The sequence below is a fragment of the Pleurodeles waltl genome, chromosome 8 (genome assembly GCF_031143425.1).
Source record: "Pleurodeles waltl isolate 20211129_DDA chromosome 8, aPleWal1.hap1.20221129, whole genome shotgun sequence".
Classification (NCBI taxonomy): domain Eukaryota; kingdom Metazoa; phylum Chordata; class Amphibia; order Caudata; family Salamandridae; genus Pleurodeles; species Pleurodeles waltl.
The window spans coordinates 112,942,769-112,960,938 of record NC_090447.1 but is presented as its reverse complement, the minus strand read 5'-3'; the positions used below and the strand labels follow the sequence as shown (position 1 = coordinate 112,960,938).

General features: G+C 45.1%; 1 protein-coding gene across 1 annotated transcript in view; it reads right to left on the bottom strand.

The window, feature by feature from the left end:
- MOGAT2 (monoacylglycerol O-acyltransferase 2) overlaps positions 1–18,170 on the bottom strand; it is a 477,687-nt gene that overhangs the window by 371,135 nt on the left and 88,382 nt on the right. The window contains exon 2 of the mRNA XM_069203876.1: positions 15,202–15,368. The gene's annotated coding sequence lies outside the window, so the exon portion shown is untranslated. The remainder of the gene's footprint in view (positions 1–15,201; positions 15,369–18,170) is intronic.

Sequence of the window (18,170 nt, the reverse complement as noted above, 5' to 3'; positions counted from 1 at the left end):
CTGAGTCACCGCGTGTCGAATATTAGAAACACCCACCCCCAGATGCGAAAGCAGGTGAAAGAAATAACGTTTGGGTAATTTATCAAACCTAAGTCTTAGGGATGCACATTTTGCAATGCTATAAAAAAGAGGAAAATGTGGATAAGGTAAACAAGTGTCACATTTGGAAAATCGAACTTGAGTATAATTCACAATGTTGGAATTTGAGCAATTGAAGTTGAGAATAATTCACAATGTTGGAATTTCATACTCTGTAGAATTGCATGTTGGACACACATACTTGATAACAATACTCTGTGTTGGAAAATTACATTTGTGAACCCTCTTGGTTTGGAAAGTGTTCAGTTGCCAAACTCTATCGTTATTTGGATGTTTGAGGAATTCTAGGGATAGGGGCAGTTCAGTGCTTACATTGAAATCGAAATGAGCACAGGGGTGCAAATTTGGTAGAATCCGGCTAACTGCCAAGGTACCAGATACCAAGCTGTCCTGGTTCCTGTTCAAGTCTCTTCCCTCCTCTCTACACTTTGTTTTGCTTTCTTGCAGGTTCTTTTTCATGCCTGCTTTCTCCAATTGTCACAATTTACCTATCCCTCTCTTCCTCCTTTACTGCTCTTGCTCTTGAGACTGATTATGAAAAATAAGTCCCAGTGCCCCAAAAATGAGGTCTAGTGCCCACCATCTGCAACCACTGGTACAAATAAGCACTGTGCTCTGCTGAAAAAAGCTTGCTTTGCTTTCGAAGAAAACAGTGTCATTCACATCACTTCACACTGCATTATTCTTCATGAGTAAGCACTGCGACAATTACCCTAATTACACTGACAGAAAAAAAGATCTATGCTAAAGCTGTGAAGAACACTACCCCTCAGAAAGCAGTACAATGAACTGTTTCTTATATAAGCTGCATCACTGAAAGATCCCTTCAATAGACTATAGCATATGTCATGGCAGACTTATAAAACTGCCCTTAGGGGGTTATAGTAAGATCTTTTGAAAACTTGATTTACTAATAGCTTCTATGAACTATAAATTCTCTTTTTTCCCTGTCAGCAGAATGTGCCTTGTCCGCTCCACTTCCTAAATAAGTGTTGTGTAGTAGATTAGTAGAATATAGTTTGTTACTGTTAATGCAGAACTGTCTTAACATTTTAACATCCTTCCAGTTTCTAACCCAATGCAATTGTTGTATGATTGTGAAAGTATTAATAAGTACACAAAAAATCTTTGTACTTACATAGAGTTTTGATCATAATTACTTTATACCAGGGCAGATCTAGCAACAGCCTGCAATAAGTTATCAGTTGAACTCTGACCCTGGAAGTAACTTGGTGTAACTTATGCAAATTGACTTCTGATGCCACATTGCCTTCTGTGGTATCAGAAGAAGAACTGGAAATGGCTTCAATGTATTTATTTGAAAGTTGTAGATTTATAATAGGAGCCTGCAGAGCACAACTAGCTGACTGCAAACGTTTTCTTTCCAGCTGCACCCTCTCTTAATTCATCACATTGTATTAAGCACCTCTGTGATCCATACACATTCTACTCACTACTTTTGCACCAACTGCTCTGCCACACGCCTTCACCCTTAAACAGCATCAGAATAGCAAAACAGCTCAGAGAAGAAACAAACCAACCGAAGAAAAAAACAAATTACAAAAATGCAATCAAATCACTACAAGGGAGGTATAATACACAAAACATTTCACTAAATCTATCTCAACACATAGGTGGTCATTCTGACCCTGGCGGTCTTTGACCGCCAGGGCGGAGGACCGCGGGAGCACCGCCGACAGGCCGGCGGTGCTCCAATGGGGATTCCGACCGCGGCGGTAAAGCCGCGGTCGGACCGGCACCACTGGCGGGGTCCCGCCAGTGTACCGCGGCCCCATTGAATCCTCCGCGGCGGCGCAGCTTGCTGCACCGCCGCGGGGATTCCGACCCCCCCTACCGCCATCCAGATCCCGGCGGTCGGACCGCCGAGATCCGGATGGCGGTAGGGGGGGTCGCGGGGCCCCTGGGGGCCCCTGCAGTGCCCATGCCACTGGCATGGGCATTGCAGGGGCCCCCGTAAGAGGGCCCCTACATGTATTTCACTGTCTGCTGTGCAGACAGTGAAATACGCGACGGGTGCAACTGCACCCGTCGCACAGCTTCCACTCCGCCGGCTCGATTACGAGCCGGCTTCATCGTGGAAGCCTCTTTCCCGCTGGGCTGGCTGGCGGTCTGAAGGCGACCGCCCGCCAGCCCAGCGGGAAAGTCAGAATTACCGCCGCGGTCTTTCGACCGCGGAACGGTAACCTGACGGCGGGACTTTGGCGGGCGGCCTCCGCCGCCCGCCAAGGTCAGAATGAGGGCCATAGGCCCTTATTATGACATTGGCGGTAAATCCTGCTTACCACCACGCTGACAGCCGCCAACATACCGCAGCGGTGGCGGATATCCGTTCACCACGTTATGACACACACACACACCAAGCCGACAGAATACTGCCACATACATAAATCCGCCAGCCCAAAGGTCAGTGATAAAGTGGCAGTACCAACACCCACACAGTTACGCTAACAAAACAATGGCCACCACATTATGACCCACGAATCACCACGGCGGACATTCAACTGCGGTAAACCAATGGCAGTACATACCGCCGTGCTCAGAATGGACACCCACATACAAAACAACACCACATTGGACAATTCCAAAAGCACACACCTGACACCCATACACACACCACACCCACACACCCACACCTCTACAAAACACACACCCACAGTACCCACAACCCCTTACGAACACCAATTGCTACCAGGAGACTGAGAAGAAGAGCACAGAAACAACTAGACACATACACCACTCACACCCACACACCCCTCATGCACTCCACATCACACACCCCACCATATTACTCAACACACTCTCACCAACACACATCACACAACACCCATGGCACCACAAAGGCACCCCCTTTTCACTGAGGAGGAGTTAAGGATCATGGTGGAGGAAATTGTCAGGGTACAGCCACAGCTGTTTGGAGCACAGGTACAGCTGATTTCCATTGCAAGGAAGATGGAGCTATGGCGGAGAATCGTGGACAGGGAAACGCTGTGGGACAGCACCCAAGAACAAAGGATGACATCAGGAAGAGGTAGATCGACCTACGGGAAGGTACGTTCCATAGCAGCAAGGCACCAGCTTGCCATCCAGAGCACTGGTGGTGGGCTCCCAACTCCTCCCCCACAGCTCACAGCATGGGAAGAGCAAGTACTGGCAATCCTGCATCCTGAGGGACTAGCTGGAGTAGCCAGAGGACTGGACATTGGTAAGCAACATTTACTACCTATCACCCCACCAATTCCTGCATGCCATCTTACACCCACACTCCCATCAGTTCACTCCAACCCACACACTGAACCTACACATATGACTAATCCCAATACCAACCCCTGCATGCCATACCAATGCATGGAAACCCCTCTCAGCCCTCCATGGACACCCATCACTAAAGCATGCACAGCATAGGGAAACTAACAATCCCACAATACATCACCATACACAAGCAAAAGCTGGTAGGGCAACACCAACGATAGAGGGGAAGCCAGGGATGTACAAATGTCATACACTTGAAGCATAATACATCACTTACATCCCCACAGGTACCCCAACTAATGTCAGTGGAGAGGAGGTGCCACCAGTATCCAGTCCCCAAACCGAAGATACCCCAATGATGACAGTAACTCTGGACTTCAGGATCTGGAGGACCTACCTGGCCCATCAGGGACCACTGGACAGCCGGTCACCCAAGCCCAATCACAGTCCACCACAGAGCCTCCCTCATCAGGATCCAACACCACAGCACCCACCCAGTGTCCCTAAACCTCTGTCGCCAGGACATGTCAGTCAACAGTGTGCCCACCTGTACAGGGACCCCAGGCCACACCTCGCCCCCAAGCCAATCAGGGACCTGGGGTCAGTGGCAGTGGGCACACTGTTCAGGGAACAGGGGCACTGGCCAACAGGGAAACTGGGAGGACTGCTGGGCACCAAGGGGAGGACAGGACCAGGGAACCGACTCTCCATGAGGCACTCTCCGAGATCCTGGGAGCCTACCAACATTCCAAGGATACGATCGGCCAGATTCTTGACAACATGCAGGAGAACAGGTGGCTGCAGGAGGGACAGTATCAGGGGATCAGCGAGCACTTGCAGGCCATTAACACCACCCTGGTCTCCATTGCAGGGGTGCTGGCAGACATGGCCAACATCATGAGGGAGGCAACAGCACACCAGCGGACCCCTACCACTAGCCAGTGAACTGAATAGCTCTCCACTTGTGCTGCCACTAGTGGCCAGAAAGCCCTGCCACAGGACCCGCAGGACCCACAGGCCAACAGCACCCCTCCACCTGCAGAAGGTGAACAAACCCGCAAACATTCCCTGCGACCCAGGCAGAAGCCAGAGACAATTGCTAAGACCACCGCCAGGAAATGAGACTCTCCTGCTTGTCCACCTTGTGTCCCACACTGTCACCTTGTCCACCTTGAACTGCCATTGCTCCCCTTCCTATGGCCCCTTGGACACTGTACCTGTGCTGCAAACAGACTGGAACAGTACCCTAGACTTTCCTCCATCATCACCCCATGCCATTGCACTTTTCCCTCAATTTATTAGCACTACAATAAACACCCTTGAACACAACTCAAATACTTGTATTTCATGTTTTGAAACAGTGTATTAATGGAAACAGTTATTTCTGTTGCAAATGAGCTATACAGTGTGAGAACATAGAAATAATGACCTGTAGCTGGCTGTAGTCACCACATCAATACACAGATGTCATTGCACTAACACTTGTAGACTGAGAATCCATATGCAACATTAAGTAGAGGTAAACAGTGGGTAATGCCATCATGCCACAGCCACACAGAGTACACCAATATTCATAGTAATGTTAAGTTGCACTGTCTCACCTGTGTGTCATTGGAAATACTGATGGATAACTGATGTTCTGTTGTCCTTATCCTCAGCCTCTTCATCTTCACTGTCATCAGGGTCTACTGCTGCCACAGGGGCATCTCCAGTGTCCTCCTCCTGCAGAAAAGGTATATGCCGCCTGAGGGCCAGGTTGTGCAACATGCAGCATGTCACTACTATCTGGCAGACCTTCTTGGGTGAGTAGCACAGAGATCCACCTGTCAGATGGAGGCACCTGAACCTGGCCTTCAGGAGGCCGAAGGTCCTCTCAATTATCCTTCTGGTTTGCTCATGTGCCTCATTATAATGTTCCTTAGCCCATGTCCTGGCATTCCTCACAGGGGTCAGCAGCCATGATAGGTTTGGGAAGCCAGAGTCACCTGCAGGTGAGAACATTGGCTGTGACATTCCTGCTGCCAAGCCCACTGTCACTTGGGAAGAACCATTTGCCAGGAAATGACCCCCCTGATGGCCCGCATACTGGCGGTGGCCTACCCTGAGCTGAATGCGCGCTTGAGGGAATCACAGCAGCCACAATGGGGTGAGTACAGTGGGTATCATTACATCTTTTGGCTGGTGGGGTGGTACCGGGACGGTGATTGTGTGTTAGTGGGTGCCTCTAAGGCCAGGTCAGACATTGCAGCGTGGGTCATCTCTAGGGTAATGGTTGTATGTCAAATACAGGTAACTTAGCTTGTTAGTAGTCACTTTCAGGCAGGGCATTGTGGGTCCCAGGTGTGCTGCAGTTGGCGGTGTGTGCTCCTCATCTTTCCTTGGTGACTAGCCATATCACTGGTAGTGCAATGCATATTGCTTAGGCCTGTCCCGGTGTGTGAGGGTGCTGTGTAACCCAACGGTGGTGTTGGTGCAGTCCACAGGGACAGTGGTAGCACCACCTACTCGTGGTGGTAAGGATACAAAACCTCCATCACAGAAGGGGAAGGAGCCAGAACCACCAGGGAAGAAGGGGAAGGGGCCGGCACCACCAGGGAAGAGCGTGAAGGGGCCTGCATAACCAGGGAAGAGTGTGAAGGAGCCTGCATCACCAGGCAGAGAGGGGAAGAGCCAGTACACCCATGCTAGGAAGGGTAAGGGATGCACTACCCATGTACAGGAGGAGATAAGGCAGTCTATACCAGCGGAAGCTGTCAGGCTGACACCACCACCACCACCAGCTGTCACGGGACCTTCCACAACCAGTGGGCAAGTCACCCACTTCAGAGACTGTGGCCTTGCACTACACAGAACAAAGCAATGGGCATGGAGCCCCATCCAGAACCAGTGGTGATGTTCCCATATTCGGCTGAGGTGCCCTCCCCATCCCTCTGAGGTGCCTTCCCACTTGCAAAAAATGATACCCCTGCAGTGTTCTCTCCAGATGTGTCAGGATACAGGTTGGGCCTTGGACTGTGCCCTGTGGCCTTGTGTGCCCTCATGACTTTGGACTGGGCAATGGCCCTTTATGAACATTTGTATATATTTGGTTCTTGTGGTGGGTTTTGCTATGCTAATACATTGTCGGTACTCCAGCATTGTGGTCTGTGTTTTATTATGCCATGTCTGTGGTGTGCCATTGGTATACATGTGCAGCCGGTTGTGTGTATGGTGTGTGTGTGTGTGGTGTGTGTTTTGCGTGTGTGTGTCACTCTTGTTTTCCTCCCACCATCCCTTGGTGTTCCAAGTGGAGCATTACGTAGAAGATCATCGGGAATACTTGCAGTTCGGGTTTCATGGGGGGGTGACTCTTCCCTGTGTCTCCAATGGTGAGTCCTTTCACTTCTGAGCTCTGTTTCCGCCAGGCTTTTGTTGGCGTTGGTACCGCCCCGCAAAAGTTGGTGGTTTTGTGTGTCTTAATATGGTGGGCGATACTTTGTCTCTTGTCTGGCTGGTGTTGGCTGCCGCAGTGGTGAATGTTGTTTCCGCCCTGGTGGTTGGTGTGGTACATTGGCTGTCTATGGGAGTTATCACCGCCATGGTCATTATTTGGCAGAACTTACCGCCAGCCTGTTGCCGGTATTACAACCACTTTATCACCAGGGTCATAATGAGGGCCATAATCACATAACTTCAAGGGCAAAGGTTTACTGAACACAACTTGTTTAATCACAGAACTATCTCCACAGTTGGGGAATCATGTGCTTATGGAGGTTTGCATAGGGACACCTATTATCGTCCAAGGGCTTATAAGATAGTTAGGCTTAGGAGGAGAGGGACATACTCCTGTTTACCTGCACTGTTTCTTTATCTCCTCCCTCTGTACCCCATCTAGGGATGTGGACCTGCAGGTGTGGATCCAGTCACTGATGCCTAGTATGGGTCCTCAGGCAGTCCTGGCCTCCAGCACAACTAACCCAGCCCACCCTGCATTAATTGTACCCTCTCTACCACTGCGGAGCATGAGCAGCATGAGTCTGTCCTCCAACTGGGCCCCATTCATCACTATTTTCAAAGAGGAGGGAGGTAATTAGGCTCCATTTTCTCCCCTTTTCCTCTTTTTTCCACTCACTTGTGGATTAAGGGTCAAATGTGGTCAGTTTCTCGTTCAGTGTCTGCCTGGTGAGTGGACCCCTCACAAAGAGGTCATTGCTCCAACAGGGTCAGTCACTGATGGTCTCACCACCTCTTTTTCATCACAGGCACTATTTATGATCCAGAGATAGTGCAGAATCTCTAAAAGCCACCACTGCCTTCCCTCTCACAAACACCCTTGATCCTGCACATACTGATCCACATCTGTCACAAGAGTCTTGCATCTGGGCTGCACTTCCAGCTCTCCTCTACCTCCAGAACAGAGATAAGTGGGGCTCACATTCCAGATGACCTCAATTCATCCATGGATGTCATCCGTCACAGTAATGTACGTGCCCCTGTCTCCAGCACATGAAGGTCATGTTATGTTATGTTATATCAGGTACTATAACATGTATTTATAAGGTGCACCATCACCACAAGGGTATGCCACCGCAACTCCCATCATCAGGTAATGGCTACTCCCTCTCACCAATCTAATCATCAAGTCTGGAGTCAGGGTGTTAGATGTTTTTGGTTGGCTAGGGTATGCCCCTAAGCCAGGCAGAACCCACCCACTCTAGTCAGGGCGAGGGAGTTACACACCCAAGATAACCCCTGCTCACACCCTTGGTAGCTTGGTACGAGCAGTTAGGCTTATCCCAGAGGCAATGTGCAAAGCATCTGCACAACACACACAACACATGTGACACAATAAATACACCACAAAGGAAACACAACAACAAGTTATATAAAAATTAACTGTATTGCACAAAACATAATTAGACCAAACACAACATGAATCAGTAATACCCTGCTACACAAGCAGTTGTCAGAACATCACAAAGGTTACTAGTACTCTGCAAAAGCCAGCAGTAGTCAGATAAACATAAAGGTTACAGGTTATTCTGCAACGCAAGCAGTAGTCAGGCTTTCATTATTACCAAGAATGTACATGTCAGGATAAACATATCACCAAAAATACACATGGCACAGTAAACACATTATCAGAGGTGCCCAGACACTATCCTGAATGCACATAGCAGTGAAACATTCCTATCTGGTACACGCCCTAATAAACACGTCGTCTATATGCAGGAAATTGCGCATGTGCACTGCTTTTACACAAGAGGTGGTATCACAACACACTTGGTCTATTGCAGGAGCTCCTGCGCTCTATCATGGCTAGAGTGGCACTCTCTTCATGCACTAGGGAGCAGAAACAACTGCCCGACTACTAGGACAAATACGGTACTTCAATGACGGTCAAGGGAAGCCCTCCTTCAGCCCCAACCTTACTTCCCCACTTCTCCGCTAGCAGGGTGACCTTTTGTGGTCTCCCCACGTATATCCAAAGACAAGTCAGTTGCTGGCATCTGAGAAGGGTGGCAGCTGGTCACTGAGAGTCTACCTTCACGTCACGTGAACACCAGAAGCGTGTCTTGGAACCCTCCAAGGTCTCCCAGACTGTGTCCGGAGCCCCCATGAGGTCACAGTCGCACCAGCAGAGATGGAGGGTCCCTTCTTGCCGCCCGGCGACGTGATCCTGGGGCCACTCCTCCCTCAACCAGCACACCCGCACCCAACACAGTGCATGAGGCCAGCACGTAACCTACAGTCCCGGGCTGTGGTAGTGATTGTCCGACAGAAGGGAGGGCCCGCTTGTGCCCAAAAATGCTTTGCTCGAGCTCACAGTGAGACTGTCGGCGGGCTCCTCTCCATTCTCTCTGCAATGGGGGGTAGGGAGACCGCCCACACGGGGACACGTAGTCGCTTTCCCACGCCTGAGGTAAATAAAAATGAAGCACTGTACATGCGCTAATTCAGAAGGCCAGAAAGAGCTCTTCATGTGCTAAAAATAGTACAACCAGGAGAGCTCTAATCACGCTCCCCTCTGCACCAGGACTGGAAATGAAGCACTCCTCGGATGTTCTGGCACAGAAGGAACACTGTGTTTCCGTGCTTTGGGAAAGAGAGTGCACACTACCCAGCCTCTGGAGACAGCAAAGGGGGCACAGGACTGTAGGACCCAAGAAAGCAGGCCAGCACAAGGATTTACAGGCATTGACAGTCCTTCTCAGTGACATAGCAAGTCACAGGTCAGCACAGTGCAGCAGTCCCAACGCGGTCCCGGGCGAGTGCTTCTAGCAGAATCCAGTGTCCAATTCAATAGTCCTCTAGTGTCTCTAAATGTGGGGGAAGACCCCTGTACTTATACTCATTTTGCGCAGTCTCCACAAAAGGGGCATAAAAGGTTCCAACCAGTACTGACCAGTTCCAGGAGTGACCCCTTTCTCCTCCAGCACAGGCTCCAGACATCAGTGGGGGGTAAGCAACCCTTTTGCGTGAGGCCAGGGCACAGCCTTTACAAATGCAGGTGCCTCTCCCTCTTTCAACCCAGGACGACCATTCAATATGCAGATGCAACTCTGTGACACCTCCACCCTCTCTGTGTACAGGCTGTCTGAAAGGTATGCACAAAGCCTAGCTGTCACCGTGTCCCAGATGTGGATTGGAGGTAAACTGCAAAATACCAGAGTCATAAACACAGAGAAATGCCCACTTTCTAAAAGTGGCATTTCTATAATGGTAATAAAAAATCCACCTAGACCAGTAAGCAGCATTTCTCACTACCATTACAGCCATACCAAACATGCCTATGCTACCCCTCATAGATCAGACAATGCCACATAGATATAAGGTACAGCATTTCCAATGCAATCCGATGAGAAGGCAGCACTCATAGTAGTGAGGAAACCAATAGGCTGTTTGTCACTACCAGGACAGGCCACACAACCAGGTACATATCCATATTACTCACACAGCACCCTGCCCATAGGGCTAGCTAGGGCCTACCCTAGGGGTGACGTATATGTGGTAAAAGGGGAGTTCCAGAACCATTGATATGAACCATTTATAAGCAATACATTTCTGCTGTTAATTTTGATATTGCCTGTTAAATATACTACTACATTTGGACCATCTTAAAATTTCTATACACCCTTCTAAATGACTCCACTATGACACTTCTTGCATCTCACATAACTCCTTATCAACAATGGGACAACCTTTAAAATACATGGGTTTGGCTGCCACATCCGTAGCACTGAAGAGTGGGTTTCTTTTATCAGATTCTCTTCCCACACCATTCTTGCTTTTTACTGATTTTCCTCTTTTATTTACAACATTAACTGTAGAACTTATGTCTAGGACAAAATACTCAGATTTTTCCACTCCTTTAACTATTCTTATAGTGGGAGTTATGGACCATTCAGTACCACACCTATATGGTCTTGGACTTTCTTAGTATTCATCTTTATTAGAATTTGATTGCATAATAGATGCTCATAATTTATGTGTGCCAAGTCACTCTTGGCTACCAAATCTTAATGCTGCCACACGAACATGACACTAAATTGTCTCATCATCCTTGTTTCATTAAATAAAATGTGCATCTTACCATTACTGTAAATACACCTGCATACCTCTAATGGCAATACATTCTTAAATTCTTTTAGCCTGAACCCCTTAAATTCTCTTACTCTGAATCCACCAAATCAATGTTTAAGAAGAGAAAGTTTATTTCCTGGTGTACAGCCATTGCTTTTCTATACCCCAAAGAGGAGATAGGTAGATGATCTTATATTGATCATGCCTCTCCTCCTAATTACAAACAAGCCCCTGACATCAGCCATTCCTTCTTCTATTCAGATGCAAGCCACCAGTTCACAATCTAGTGGCAGAAGTTGTCTTTTGGGTTGCACTGATTTATTAATATACCAGACTACTGTCTATAAGCTTATAAAGCAGCTAAGGTGTTGTGCTCCAATCAGTATTTCTGACAATCAAATGACCGATCACAATTCATCTATGAACATCAGTGTTAAACCAGAGTAAAACTTGTATTGCGCTGGCGTAATCTTGCATAACATTAGGCATTTTCAATTAGGATTGTGGCACCAAATGATGTTTCTCCATTACGCCACATCTCTTAATTCAGTAGTTCATTCAGATAGATTTCCTGGTGATTTTGGATTGGGTACTTGAGAGAAAGAATCATTCATCATTTGGCTCCAATGTCTACTGTATCATCCACTCTTGGAGTTTTCGGGAGATTCAAGTAAGTTCAGTTCAGTTCTTTGCAAACTATGAGCCTGATTACAACTTTGGCGGAGGGGGTCAATCCGTCCCAAATGTAACGGATATCCCGCCCACCGTATTACGAGTCCCATAGGATATAATGGAATCCTAATACGGCGGGTGGGAAACTCATCACATTTGGGACGTATTAACCCCCTCCGCCAAAGTTGTAATCAGGCCCTATGTCTTTGTTTGTAATGCGCTGGGATTAGAGGGATGGTAGGCACTAAAAAAAATTCCTAATTTTGGATTTATTTAATTATGTTAGTTTGCTGTTGATGTGCTTGGTGTCTGGACTAAAGAGCGTAGAATAGGTATATGGTTGGAGTAAGACAGGAAAAAGAGATTTTGGGGTGGTAGATCTCTAGGGATATATTTCCTCATTTCTTTGTTTACGTCTGGCCAGATTTGTTAATGCAATGTTGTCTTTAACTGTTTAATGTCCAGTATACTAGTCTGCTGTTGGCAATTGATGTTTTTCACCATAATTAAAATGAATTTTTCCCACTCTCGCTGCTGCTGTGCCACACGTTTTAGGGGACTGTAAATGGCCTTGAATGTGTGACAAATGTGGGTCATGTTTTGTTTCTATATGCTTGTCGGAGGTTGTGGTGTGGTATAGTTTTAGGCAGACGGCCAGTTGCTTCTGATCTCACTTTTCTTCTCCCTTGACATTTGCTCATCTACCATTTTGCAAAAAAATGTGTATAAATATGTGAGATGGTTAATTAATTAACATTTCCTGCAAACCTTGAACATCTCTGGCTGTGGGTATTGCCTATACTTGTTTGTGCTAGAGATGTCTTTAATTTTGTTTCTTTGTATGTCAGTTTCGATGTCAGTGTGCTACCAGGGAGGATTTATGGGGCTATTGTATGGTCCACACTTATTTTATCACTTTTGGGTTTAATTGATTTTTCACATTCTTACTACTGCTGTGATGTAGTGTAAGGGCCTGTGGATGGCCTATTCCCATTTTGAGCATATTTTTAGCAATCCTTGCTCAGCAATGCTGCATTCGTTTTTTGGTGCTGGGTGCGGGAGGGGATACAGGGCAGAGAGTCATTTTCACTTTGTCCTGAATGCCTCCTCGTTCCTTGCCATGTGCTTGCCTGCCATTTTGTAAAATGTGTGTGTTTTACACAGACAGTTTTTTTTCTCTCCAAGCCTCCTTGCTTCTTGCCAAGCCATGTGCTTATCTACCATTGGTGTTTACTTTAGGTTGCTAGTTCTTCTTTGTTTTCCATGCCAGCTTCTCCTTGGAGCATTGCATTTTAGAGCCTTTTAGAAGCTGACAGATATTTCTTTTCATTTTTCTTAAATGTTATTTTTTTTTAATTGTATATAATTGTGTTTGTGGTTGGTTGCAGAGCATAAGGCATGATTATTGCTTTTGATTAATTTATTCAATTTTTTTTACCAGCTCCTACCTTCGGCCATGGAAGGAAACCAGTTATTTTTGATAATTTTATAGAATTATTTGTAAAAAAAATTCTGCTACGTTGTTAGGCCATGGTTATTGTTTTTATTTAATTGAATTGATTTTTTTCTTTCCGTTTTTCCATTTACCATAGGCATCTATGTATCATCTGGAGACATTTCTGCAGACCCATTCTATCAACTATCAGTTGTAAGTCAGTTTTAAGTATTGACAAAAGCATGTTTTAATATCAATATAATTCTGTTTAAGAGGGAGTTTTGTCTGTCTTACACCCCAATCTACCAATTAGTTTACATATGGTCGCACTGATATGTCTTATATGTATATCATTCACTAAAAGCATTAATCTTTTTATTGCCTGTAGGTTGATGAGGCTGAGAGAACTAAGTGAATTTGCCGAGACTCTAGCCTAGAGACCTCCCCGGTACCTGGAGTCATTTGCCAATAAGAAAGGCAAGGATGCAGTCATATAGAACCAGCACCTAAGATAAAGAGGTGTTTCAGAGAGAGAAGAACCCAAACTGACAGAAGGAGTCAATATTGATGAAGATGCCATCTAAAGGACAAACAGCTTGTCACTCATTACATGCACTCAGTGCTAGCAGCAACCTCTGCATGGCACAAGGAAAGGGAATATTACTGACACTCAAAAGCATCGAAACAGCCTGTCTGCATGCAAGTCACTTTGATGGATGGCAATCAAAATAACCTAAACCACTATCAAGGCAATGTTCAGCATGGTTGCACAAAACCCACTAAACCCATCATCTATTCCATGTGAAAAATGGGTAATTGAGACAAATATTGGCTCTTGACATTCTTCCATTTCCTTGGATGGAAGGAGAGGGAATTTGTGGAGGCTCTTTGTCCAAAATGTAAATTTCTAAGCCAATTTCTACTGCTCAGTGGTTGCTGAGACACCGCTGTATGGTCAGGTTCTAGTATTGGGTGCTGACCCGTTGAAAGAAAGTGTCACTACAGACAAGTGGGTCAGTCGGCAATCTATAGGCTATATGTTCCTAAATGTACACTGGGTCACCTTCGGAAGGGATAAAAAAAAACTATCAGTGGACAACAACATTGCTGCTGCTTTTCAAGTGTTCATCAGCATGCACATGTTTCACTGTTTTGTGTGAAGGAATTGCAAACAGTTACCAACACCCCGGATGGATTTAACGCTACCTTCTATGAATGGCGCTGACATTATCAAAGCCTTGGCAGATGGAGGATACTTCTAATCAGAACACTGCATCAATCTGATTGTGACGGGATTCCTTAAAAACGAAGAAGTCCATAATATACTGATCATTTGTTGGAAGATTTGCACACATATTAGCAATTCCTTTACAGCCCAGAAGAGATTGATGGTCATTGAGCCAGCTGATAAAGTCCCAGTAAAAGCCCTCATACATGAAGCTTTTTATCTGTTGCAATATACCCTTTTATATGCTGCAATGCCTGTTTAAGCAGTAGAACTTTACAAATGATTCTGACCTCCAGAGGAGCTGGTTGCAATTGCCAACACCATGAAATTAAAAAATAACGAAGGGTGGCTAATAGAGTGAGTGGTCAAAATGCTTAAACTCTTGGAGATTTTGAACAAGGATTTAACCAGTAAAATTATACCACAAGCCAGTAATCCAATCGTCGCACTTGATGCAGACCAATTTGTATAAGGTGGAAGAAACATTTAAAATTGTTACTGAGGAAGCTGGTGGTTTGTTCATTTGCATACTCATTCGTCTGGAGACAAATAAATGCTTGCAATAAGATATTGTGTCATCTAAAGCAGTGGTTCTTAATCTTTGGTCTGGGGATGGCTAGGGATCCGATACTGCTTAGGCAACTGAACAATATTCCCATATTAATAAAGACTAAATAAATAAAGAAGCAAAATACACTGTGGTAGCCAAGGCTAGGTAGTGGGTACCTTTCTTTTTTATGATCTTCACCCACAGAGAATCTAGTTGCCAAAATCTCTTGACTCGTATGCAGGTGCAACAATAGTATATAATTTGCAGACTTTTAGGTTTTAATGTATATAACTTGGTCACTCATATTTACTCACTCATTGACAGTCAGTGAGTCCTTTACATTCATTCTTTCTCACTGATAATTTCCAATGCCATGTCACTTACCTGTCTCCACCTCAAAGCCAAGGTGCTTCAATAGGTCTCACTCCCGGCCCACCATCTCTACCCAGCAGTGTTGCGCCTGTCCCTGTCTCCACGTGATCCTGGTTCTGGGGCACACGCGTGCCCAGAGGTCTTTCTTGTCCCAGGGACTGTGCCTCGTTCTTGGCTTGCTGCAGACATGAAGACAAGGTTTTTGTTAGCACATACAAATATCTGTGCCCCCACTGCACGTTCTGAAAAATATTATTTGGCATGACACATGCATGTCAAAGGCAAGACTGACACCCTTGTCTTTCTCCTCCTACCATGACAACGCGACTCAAGAGGCGAAAAATGGCCAAAAATACATGAAATGAAAAGGTAAATAAAAAGTGAAGAAATTAGCAGGCAAACCAGTACATAAAGGTTTGAGAAGAGAAAAGTTAAAAAAAAGAGCAGCAAGGAGAGAAAATTGGAGTGCATCTGGCAGGCAGGAGAAACTCAGTGCAACACTCTACTCCCAAACTGGTTCATTCGTACTTTTCATGCAATGCTCTGATCTAGCAAGGCTTTTATGCACACAAAGTGCATTGTTGCACCTATTTTTGACACGAGGTTCTAGCAGAGTATTTCACAAAATTGCATTTAATTTTCTGCAATTTTCAAGTAATTTTGTAAATTTAGTGAAACAAATGAAGCAAATTACGCTCTTTCATACTTTGTGTGTGCAAACTAATTTTTATGTTTTTTTATGTGATTAGTGAAAACTAATTTTATTTCTGCTGAGTCAACACTAGGATAACTGCATCGTGCCAATTTTAGTGAGATTTAGGCATTATGCGCCTCACTTAGAGGTTGACAGGCAGAGTACTCCATCTCAAGCGCGACAGAGTACCCTGTCCCTCAAACTCTCGATCCGCCCACCTCATTGAGAGATGGGCGGATCTCAGGTTCTCAATCCACTGGGCTTCCTTTGGCTACTTCGAAGGAAGGACATTAAACCCACATTGCCCTTTTTAGGATGGATGGTATCATGTGTTTTGCTTCTCTCCATCACTGCTAGAAAAAATCTGGAAGTAAGAGACAGAAAAGAACAATAATGACCCTCACACCCTGAGAGAATGTCGAAAGCATGACTGTGAAAGAATACTGGTTGACTTGCCCATCTGAATGAATGACTGAATAGGAACATGCACTGACACACACACACACTGCAGTCATCCTAGGAACTGTGGCCTGCAACAAGTAGTATGAAAAACAACAAAAAGTATTATTTTGCCAATTGAAGCATTAAACCATAACTGTGCATTATCATAAGCATGGTATTCCCCTAGTTAAATCAGTCCCATATAAGCATACAGAAAATGTATTCCTGAGAATGGGAAGAATCATGTGCTTGTTCTGAAAGTGTGGAAACTTGTGCTCTGCTGCCCGTCATCAATGGTGACTGATGATTTTTGAAAGTGCTGGGTGTAATCTTTGCCCCAAATTCAAGTGAGTGAATCGAGCAAAACAGATTTTATGAAGTAGATGGGGGGTCTCCCCCAAGAACATTTTGAAAAAAGATGTGGAGTCATATAGTGCATTTTAAAGCATAATTTTCGCTTACATTTGCTAAGATGTCATAGGCTGTGTAAGAGCCCTATTTAAATATTAAGATAATTTCATGTTGTGCCAATGAAGTTTAACACTCCCCAGAAATTCACATAATTTTTTCTCGATTTGCCATGAGTGTCTCCGATGAATCAAAAATGACTTCCTTTGTGCCTCGACCAGTATTTCATCATGTGTGCTACCTAATGCCAAGAAGTACTTACAGTATAAAAGTGCCAGAATGCATGTCGTCCATATACTGTGGGTCCCAATATATCAAAAACTACATTGATTATTTTAGGATTTGCATTTTCATTTTGTTTAAAGGTGAATGAAATCCGCATAATTTGGTTTTGTGTAAATACGTGAAATTTCAGGAAAATTAACCTAAAGCAAAGACTGCCTGTAGGCCAGATTTAAAAACTGTTGCACAGCGATCGCGGTGCTACAGTATCACAAAGAAAAGATAGGTTACTTGGTTTGCATCCAGTGATTGTTCTTTAAATGTGCTATTCATCTTAATGCTTGTGTCTGTCAAATGTGCAGTTTACATGTTTCAATCAGCAGTGTATGTTTCAAATGGAATTTTTGTGTTAAATGTGAAACAATATTTTTGTATCTTTCCAAATTATACTTAAAATGAAAAACTAAAAGGCTCAAACTTTGGGCCTGAATGTACATGTGCTCTGCCAGGGGCAGTCTGCAAATGGTACTGATTACACAAGAAACAATGATGATTCAGAAATGCAGCTTTTAGAGACAGTCTCACAGTTTCTGAGCAGGATATTTTTGTTGCAGATGAGTATTCTCATGAAAATACAGAAAGAAAACAGACACAGTGAGCTCTGTACAAACTCAAAAAACAGTACCAAAGGATCACATCTCAGGCAGCACAAAAAATGAGTAACGTGTTATCACGTGGGACACCCAAGTACAATGTTAGCTGCTAAGATACTGAACAAAAAAAGAAAGAAACACAAGAAGCTGATCAGATTTAAGCATATGTAATTGCACACTGCCAAAATGTAGAACGCACACCCTAAAACCATACTGGTATTTAGTGCAATAGGGTTATAGAGAAAGGGTGGTTCCATATGGACAAGCGGTTACCCCATCACATGACACACATAGAATGTTTCCTGTTCATCTGAGATGTAGGTAATTCGTGGTTCTATCCTAAAACACAATAAGTAAAGAAAGTGTGCTGCATGGCAGCAAGTGAAAAGAACCCAAACTGCAAACGTTAACCCTACTGAACAAAGCAATTGCAATCATGTGAGATAATCAGACTTTTTGCAGACACTGCCGTCTCCTGATGACCAGGCACAAAGGCAAAGTGGGTTAGCAGATTCAAATGGCCATAAGTACGGAAAACCATAATTTTTAGCGTGGCTGCATTT